Genomic DNA, 9,509 nt, shown 5'->3' on the forward strand with positions numbered 1-9,509 from the left:
GATTATGCCCTCTGGTCCGGCGATACACAGTAGAAAGACTGTATTTTTTTGGGAAACACTGTTTCTTTTCTTCGAATGATTACGTAAGGCAGTGGTTATGATGGATGCTTTAGTCATTACACTGGGGATGGCAAATAAACTATCAGCTTAGGAAACTCTCGTCCGCCTCAGGAAGCAGAAGGAGCTTGTGGTCGATGCGCAGCGCAGAGGAGCTAACGGTGCCCGGGGCAACGTGGCGCTTCTTCGGTGCTGTCAGCTGTCAGCAAAGTTTTATTGTTCCGTGAGTGTGTGTACGTTTGCACTAGAACTTTTTTCTTTCCATTCCCTATATGTCCATACTGCTAAAAAATTTATAATAGCAGCAGTTTTCACTTATTTAATAACACTATGAAAAACCTTGCTAGCTAAATTAAGTAAAACGCAAGTCATTAAGGCTCTGCCCCACCCGGGCCCTACCTGCCACCAGCCAGGCGCTCCGCGTCAGTGGACTTTATGAAACTCACATGCCTAATTGTTTGAGAGGTTGCTTTTGAGAAAATCCATGTTAACATCAGTGCCCAATTTACCTTGGCTTTTCTTCTCCTCCAAAATACTTCTGTCGGGTTGGAAAAATGCAAGTCTGCATCAAATCAAATGGCTGTGTGTCGGTTCCCGGGGCCACCCCCACCTCTTCAGTTCAGACCAGTGACGGTGACCGAAGCCAGAGCCGGGTGGGCGCGGGAGGAGCTGGGTTATGTCCTCTGAAGGCCCCCCGAGAATTCTCAGTGACGGATTTATCATGCTAAGATCCTCTCTCTCCATTCAGGCAAAACCAGTCCAGCTTCCTATTATCTGCATTAAAGTCCCTGAAACGTTGTTCACCCCAGTTGTCCCTGTCCCCACTTTCACTCGTCTTCCGAGGCAGCTGGTCGCGTGGAGAGCGGGGATGGGGTAGGGCAGATGGCCTGTCACAGGAGACGGATGCCAAGCTATAAAAATTGTAAAGCGCATTTTTTTATGGCAGCATTAATTCCTGACAGAATCTATAAGCCTCTGTGTTGGCAGCTGTGAAAGTCCCTCGGAGGCTGTCACATGAACGCCTGTCTGCTACTGGGAAAACCCAAGCGTCTCGCCGTCTCTTTCCCGATGGACACACGAGGTCTATGAAATAGCCTCTGGTTCACAGGGACCAGTGTCCTTTTCAGCTTTGAAATAAGTGCTCCCACAAGATTTTCACGGATGAAACGAGCCCCGGCTATGTTTGACAGCGGTCAAGCAAGTTCCAAAATTTCCTACTTTCTTGAAATATCTTTGAAGTGACTGTAACATTTCTGTGTGTTTTTGTGGCTCCTCAAATAATATGAGTGCACATTATAGACAACTTAGTGGGTAAGAAAAGCTTTTGGTAAAAGAAGCGTAACTTGAGAATTTAGTTTTGAAATAGCTCAGTTTCCAGCTTCCTGAGGACACATCGGTAACATCTGTGACAATGTTACTTTCACATCGTGTAGGACTTACGTAGAAAAAACAATTATATAGGTCACTTTTCTATAAAAGACTTCTTTCTTGATGATCATACAATTTGCTGAGCTAGAGCTAAACAGTTAAAAAGGCCTGCTGTCAATTAAATGCTATCACAAACACACAAATCATTGTGTATTGAGATATCATTGAAATGTTAGTCTTTGTACAGTTATGAATTTTGGTTACGAATTCTCAATCTCAATTCAAATATGCTTTGAGAAAGGGATGAATTTACTATAAGCATATGTGGGTATTTCACATTCTCGAATGAGGAGTTGAACAACCAAGTCTCAAGGAGTCAACATACAGCTGGACGTTCAGACTATCATAAACCAGAGGTTTGGACACCTCCAGAACATTCTGTCACCTATATTTGGTTCTGTTTCTCTCAATCTGCTTAATTCTCATCCCCTGAACCAGTTTCTTACCTCTGGTGGAAAATGTAGCAATAATGACTTCTGATGTTCTCTGATGTTCACGTCTCCGTTGTCCGTGCCGGAGAGGGTGTGTCCCATGTTCCTGAGTCCCAGCCGGGTGAGGTGTTCTACCCCGGACCAACCAGCGGTGGTGAGAAAGGGAGTCGCCAGCGAGGCCCCACGTGGGTCCCGTGTCCGCCTTTGAACCAGTGGATGTGGCCGGGGTCAGAACCAGCAGCAACCTGGGAGCTCTACCGGATACGAGGCTGACATAGGAACACGCCCGGGAGAACAAGCCCGTGCGGGGAGACGCTATCACACACGCTCCCCGCGGTCCCTCGGTGCTGGAACCAGGTGGAAGGTGTGGGTCACATGGAAGGGGAAGGCGCACGACCATTTGCGTCTCTTTGACCTTACTCATAAAACTTTGTACCCTGCACGTCATGTTGGTATAAGGCTCACGGATAGTTTTTCTAAATTTAGCCCCACAGAAAAAAAATTTATTTTCTTTGAGATACACGGAGCTCGTCATAAGGTTTTCCATGGCCTCCCAACCCAGGTTCCTGTCGCATTGTCCCATTTCAATACTGCGAATGAGGCCGAAATGATCGTATGGAATGAAAATTCTTAAGCACTACCCCATCTAATCTTTTGGAAGAAACGCGATGAGTAGGGTTTTCATTAGAAGAGAAAGCTACAGCATTAGCAAAACAAAATCTCCCGAGCAGAACGAAAACGCGGTTCTGGAGGTTGAACGTGCCCATCTCGGGTCCGTCAGCGGGAGCTTCCCAGCTGTCTAAGCGGGAAGCCTGAGGTCCCCGAGACCCACTCGTGCAGGAGACGAGCCTGTCCCTCCCCGGTGCTGGCCATTGACTCACTTGCATGATTACGCCGACGGCTCCATACAGAAAGGCCACCTCCCCACCGGGGCTGAGGGACGAGTGCCATCTCAGAGTCGTAATGTTAACTTGCTGACGACTCTCGTGAGGAGACCGGAGGGTATATGACACAGGACCAGAAGCGTTACGTTCTTCATTTCCTTCCCTTTTAGAGAAAATGAGAGTGTTTACTGAGCGATTGGAGAGTAGTCGAGTCCACTTTGATGATGACATGTTGGCTCTCATGAGATTTTATTTAGGTGACAGTAGGTGCTCATTGAGGGGAAAGAAGAGAGCACATTTCAGATTTACAAAATAATTTTGTGTCGATTGCCTTATCATTGATGAGAGGGATTCCATTACGCCAGTCACAGCACTGATCATCTTATTTATCCTGCACACACTCCGCACGAATTCAGTTATTTAAACCCCTCGCAAAATCATTCTGCTGTCGATTCCTCCAAATTACTGACCGTCAAAACCCGCACTAGAGCCTCGCTGTGGCTGGTGTCCTTCAGCTCCGTAGTTCACGAGTCTGGAAGTGCTCGGAGGCCGGACGGCTCACGTGTCGAATCGTCGCGAAGTGCACCCTTTTGCCCGTGAGGTCCCAGGTTTCCCTCCCCCCACTCGGGTTCCCTGCCACGCGCCCTAGTTGTCCTGTGAGTGTGTTACGTGGTCACAGGTGGGGCTGGCTGTCGTGCCAGAGAAATTATCTACAGGTCGGTCTGGTTTGGAGACAGCAGAACTTGAGAATTATGTGAAGTTGGCTCTGCCAATTAACTTCCTTTTACGGTCTTCTTATTAAAGCAATTTTTTATTAAAAGCAATTAGGAATTTGGCAAAAAGTCCAAATATTATAGCAAATTATAAGATAAAAAAGCAAAAGTCCCCTGCCCTCACCTAGTCTCCTTGCACAAAGATGATCCCCTTAACTAGTTCTTGGTTAGTTCTACTAATTTCCCGCACAACCTAAGTAGTGTTCGTGCGCATGGCGGCCTCCACTTTTCAATTCTAACATTGTCTATGGACCACTGTGCAAAACTAGCTACCCGCCCCGACCGATACCAATAATAGCATTGTTTTAGTTCTACCGGTCAGCTTCAAAGAGGCCTTTCGCCTCTCTAATGGAATAACGACAGTGAACACCTACCGTATAAACTTGTCACGGGAGTTACACGAGATGCCCTGCGTATAACATTGAGCACAGCGTTGTAACAAGTCCGCAGACAGACATAAGCATGTGTCCAGCCAGGGCCTGTCGGTCCCTGCGTCCACCCCCTTCGCCCCTTGCGGCTCTGCCACCCCACAGGCTGTGTGTGGCCGTTTGGGTTGATCACTTTTATAAATCTTTTCAAAGAAACGACTTGTAGTTGTAAGGAAACTACTTTTAATTTTTCTGGGTAGTACGTTCTCTGGCTGGAGAGAGGAGCGAGCTCGACGCAGGGTGTTTGTCCTCCTCCTGACAGCCTCCTTTCTACAGTCCCAAAGGTCACGCCCCTGTGGTCCCAGATTCTTCCTGGGGAGGAGACCCTAACAGCACCGCCCACGTCTGTGCTGCTGGCGTCTCCTGTGGCCCTGATTCCTTAGTGGCCTTGTGACCCCTGGTGGTCGGGCCACCGCTCCCACCTCAGCTACAGTGGCCCCCGGAAGGGTCCCCTTCTCTGCCTCATGCTCCGTGTGGAGGGGCTTTGGTCGCGGCCACACTTCCGGCCTCCTCGCCCCGTCCACTCCTGGGCAGGGGGTCAGGGACGAACGTGATCGGTGAGGTTGGCAGAGGGACACTTGTGCTAGCTCACCCCCTTCCTTTCTCTTTTTTCTGGGTGCCGGCCTGGGGCGAGCCAGCCCTGGGGGAGACCCGAGGGGCCCCGCGGTGACCGGAGTCAGGCCTCCCTCAGCCGGGGTGGCCCATAACCCCGTGGCACCTGAAGACCTAATCCAGGCTCCCCAGCCGTTTTTTTACTGATAAGCTCGACGTTTTGCCCTGTCGGACTATCCCTGCCCGCTCCAGAATGGTCCCACAATCAGGCGGGAACGAGGATGTCACTCGCTCAGCTCCTACCCACAAAAGACGGTAGCTCTCATCCCGTGACAGCGATGACAACGGAGGGAGGAGGCGGAGGCCGCGGGCTCAGCTGGCCACATGGTCCACACAGCCGCGGGCTGCACTGCGGGCCGCGGTCCGAGCGGCTGGACCGCCCGCAGGACCCGCCACGCGGCAGAGGGGAGCGGGCGCTGACACCACCGATGGCACTCGACCTCTCCCACAAGCCACTCAGTTCCCGCAGAAAGCAAATCCCGGGAGGCGCCTGTGACAAATGCCACCTTCGCTGGGTGGCTCACACGTGGCCGTAGCCAGGTCACTGTGCTTGGGAGGTACGGGCGTCCATCCTGAAACAGGCGTGGGAGCCCAGCTCCCGGAACTCTGGTCCTGAGTGTCTGATCTGAGTGTCTCCAGATCATGCCAGCTGGACCCAAGCTGACCTGTGGCCATGTGTAATATGGAAAAGAAATAAGTCTGTGGCTTTAAGGCCACCGTTTGGGGGGATCATTTATTGCCCAGCATAATCCAGCCTATTCTGAACGATGCCTGTCAGGCCCCCACCTGCCTTCTCTGTGCAGGTGACCCCCTCGCCCTCGCCGTCGGGCTTCGCTTCCCTGCCGCGCCCCACGTCCAAGGCGCAGGCTGCACCGTTCACGCTGCCTCCTATGTTTTGTACTGGGTCTGAATGTGGGCGGAACTAAAATTCTTGTAATTCCCACCAGTTTAAACAGCGATGACTTGATTAGGCTCTGTTCATCTCTTATTGACCCTGGTCCTCTAGGGTTCGCATCTAAGAGCCGGGAGAATTTTCTGGAGCCCCCTTCCTCCCTGCCCCCGGCCCCCAGCCACTAAATCTTATCTTAGTCTCATGAAAACAGTAACAATTCCACTCTGCTTCTCAGACGGCTTGTACTTAGGATTCTAGTGTGCACCCCGCTCCGCCCCCCAATATGGCAAGTGACCTGGGGAAAACACTCAAGTCTCTGCCGGAAGCTTGCTGGCCACTTGTGCCCTGCCAGCAGCCCTTTGAGGGGCAAAGCCTAGATTCCTGTGTCTGTACCCCAAACTGGCAGTTGTTTTGTGACAAAGAACAGCTGCAGAGTCGGCCCCGCCCGCTGCGCGGGCTCCGCTTCCCTCCCCGCTGGTCCCGGCGACTCTGCGGCTTCAGACGCATCAGCTCCACGTGTTGTTATGTGTTTTTTCTCCTTGTGTTAACTCTGGCTTCTGTGGCCGTCTTCAGTGGGAGCCTGGTCCGCCACCAGGTCCGTCAGCAGCTGCTTCCTCCGCCAGGAGACTGAGAGCCGCGCTTCTCTCTTTCATTCATTTACTGCACAAATAGGAACCGCTGGCACGTCTAACGCCGCACGTTGCTTCTGCTGCTTAGGATCCATTTGGATCCATTAGGATCCATTAGGATCTTTGGATCCATTTTTTTGGATCTTTGGATTTGTGCACTCCAAATAATAGAATTTTTAGATTCTATTTCTAATATTTTCAGTTTTTCATGGTGATTGTTACACACACGCACATCTGGTATATGTGCATGGTTATCTGTCAACTCTCTCTCCCTATATGTATATATATAATATATTTATTTATTTTATATTAATATATTTATTTATTTTTATCTGAAACATAGCATTCCACAGTACGATTGTATTCCATTCCTTTTAACACGTTCCCTTTTGATTGACATTAATGTGATTTCGTATTAAAAAAAATCATTTTATTATTATAAACAATGACAAAGTAAACAATCCTGAAGAATTGGCAGTGTGCTTAAAGTTTTAATAAAGATTCTAAATTGCATTTCGCCATCCCGGAACATAAAGATAAAGGATCGTCTGCTTCCAGCTGCCTCACGTGGTGGTGATGGCGGGCGCAGTGGACGAGAACCAGGCCAGCGAAGGTCTCACCACGGTGTCTGGTCTTCTCCGCGTGAGACGCACGTAGCACCAACTACTGAACAAAGACCAAACAGCAGTTCCTGTGCTTCTTAAAGGGTCGGAGGAGGAGGGAATTAAACCCAGATTATGGAGGGATATTACGACGATGACATGAAATGAGCCGTTTAATCGCCGCAGTTTAAGGAGTTATGGTGACTTGGAATCATGACGGGTGATACAGAATGTCGGTTACGTTTTACCTGGATTGAGATATCTGCTCTACGTACCCCTGAAATTTTCTTGGAAGCTTTGTATTTATAGCTACTTTGTGTTATATTTTTACCCAAAATTGTAACTTAAATGGACCTAATAATGGAGATAAATGATGTTCTGATAGGTTTAATGTGCCTTGTCCTTAGACCACGTATCAAAAGATTGTCATGTTTACTGGGCAGTTATACCAAATTTAAGTAAAATCAGACATGGAGAGAGGGGGAGGGAGAGAGGGAGGGGAGAGAGAGAGACTGACTTTAAGGAGCTGGCTCAGGTGGCTGTGGGTCCACACGTCTGGAGTCCTCAGGGCAGGCCATGGCTGGAGACCCGGGAGGAGCTGAGGCTGCCGTGAGACCAAAGTCACCTGGAGGCGGAACTCGCCTTCCTCGAGGGACCTCAGTCTGCCCCCTTCAGCCAGATGCGGCCCAGCCATCACGGAGGCTCATCGGCTTTGTTCAAAGTCTACCGATGTACACGTCACTCTCCTCTACAAACATCTTCGTGGTGACATCCAAACTGGCATTTGACCAAATATCTGGGCACTGCGGCCTAGCCAAAGGGACATATGAAATCAACCACCACGACCCTATAGAGCAAACAAGAATCACTTAGATATGGTTAAAGGCAAAATCGAAGGTTAACCTCCACGACTCGGGTATTAAAACCCAGGTGACAGAAGATGGAAGGGTGGAGGAGAGGTGGCTGGAGCTGTAACCTAGGTTACCAGGGTGCCGGGCAGGGTCGAAGGACCCAGAAATAGAAACTCAACATAAACGTGTAGAAAACTAATGTAATAGCCTGAATTTGGGAAGAAGGATGAGAGGAGGGTGCTGGCGGGAGTCGGAGGCCCCGTTTTTCACAGTGGAGAGAGAGTCAGCGCCTGGTTTACCAGCGGCGTAAACTCAGAATTGGATCACGGGTTATAAACCTGCCGGCCCTGCGCGGGTCTGCGAGGCCCGGAGGCCGTCGGAGTTCGCTGTTTCTTTAGGCGACACCACGCTCCCCGTTGGGTATAATTACACTGCTTACGGGACTTGCGAAGCCCGCTCCAGGGCGTGTGTCGCCGGCCCGATGTCGGTTCCAGCGGATTCAGCATTCGGCTCGTGTCTAAGGACAAGCGCGGTCAGACGGGCTGTGTCTGTGGCTGGGAGACAGCTGGTCTACGTTTTACGCTTTTCTGTTCTTTTTTAAAAACGATGTGGTTATATGCAACTTTGATAAGAAAAAATAAGGGCGGCGAGGACCTAGGGCAGAGTGAGGGGACGAGACCGAGCTCCTTAGATACAACTGAGGGGTGTCCACGGGGGCAAAAGAAAGAAAAGAAGAGACTCGCCATTGGGAGATTCTGTGCCTGGCCGGGACTTTGGCACCCTGTGACTTCCCATCCATCAGTGAGCGATGGAGCTGCCAGAAGCTGCGCCCCTCACACTTCGCCGTCTGACGCCGGCCTGGGCTGCTCCTCAGCCACGAGCAGAGCACGGGAGTCCGCTTCAGGGAGACACGGCTGGGGGCCGGACCGGAACGTTCTCCGCCTGTTTATAGATCCGAGGGGTTGGACTTGAACCCACCCATTTCCCAGCATTATGGGGAGAGCCCGTTGTGTCTCCTGCTAGAACCTGGGACCGTTTCAGTCTCAACGACACAGTTACTAATCAGCATTTGTGAAAAACGTACAATTCCTTCAAACAGCACTACATAGGATCCTGCTGCCTTCGTCGCGAGGACACATCTAATCGGCTTAACTAAAGAACATGGATAAGAAAATCCGGTGCTAAGCCATTCACTGATATTACCGTTGGGGAAGTTTTGCGAAGAAGGGAGCATGATGAGATCATGTCACTAATAATACGGTGACAACATGCAATTAATTGTAGCGAGGCCATGAGTGAAGTGGAAATGTTAAATCGATAATAGCCTCGATCTGCCATCGGCGTTTAATTCTGTACAGAGGGATCGATTACACCGCCATCTTAAAGCATCTCCAAAGCGCTTTCTAACTCTCCGGAAATCATCTGATGCTATGGCTTTGTACTGGGGGCAACATGTTGAAGTCATTACCTCGCTTTCTTTCTTCCCTTCGTCAGGGCCGGACCCTTTAGAGGAGGAAGACTCGTCTTCTGGCTCTAGACATAGGATCTGGAGCAAAATGACAAGGTCAGGGGACAGGCACCCCTGAGGACGGACCTTCCAGGTCCTTTATCTCCACGGCGGCTCCCGTAGCATGTGTGCCGAGCGGGTTCCTCATCCCATGCCATTTTGGGCCACAGAGTGGACATAATTCATCTAGGGAAGACACTGGTGCACAGTCACTGGCCAACGACAAAGTGTGGACGCTAACTGCCTACGCGTAGTAAGTTCCACCCACTTACGTTGTCTACGAGAACGGCAGAGCTTTCCTGGGTCCTCAGCACTGAGTCGTGCCACTTGTCACGGTGAAGACGTTTAAAGACAAAGTTTTCCTGTTGGGCTTTCATAGATAGAGACGGTGTGAATTTTGGCCCCACGTGGGCTG

This window comes from Pteropus vampyrus, unplaced genomic scaffold (assembly GCF_000151845.1).
Source record: "Pteropus vampyrus isolate Shadow unplaced genomic scaffold, Pvam_2.0 Scaffold342, whole genome shotgun sequence".
NCBI lineage: Eukaryota > Metazoa > Chordata > Mammalia > Chiroptera > Pteropodidae > Pteropus > Pteropus vampyrus.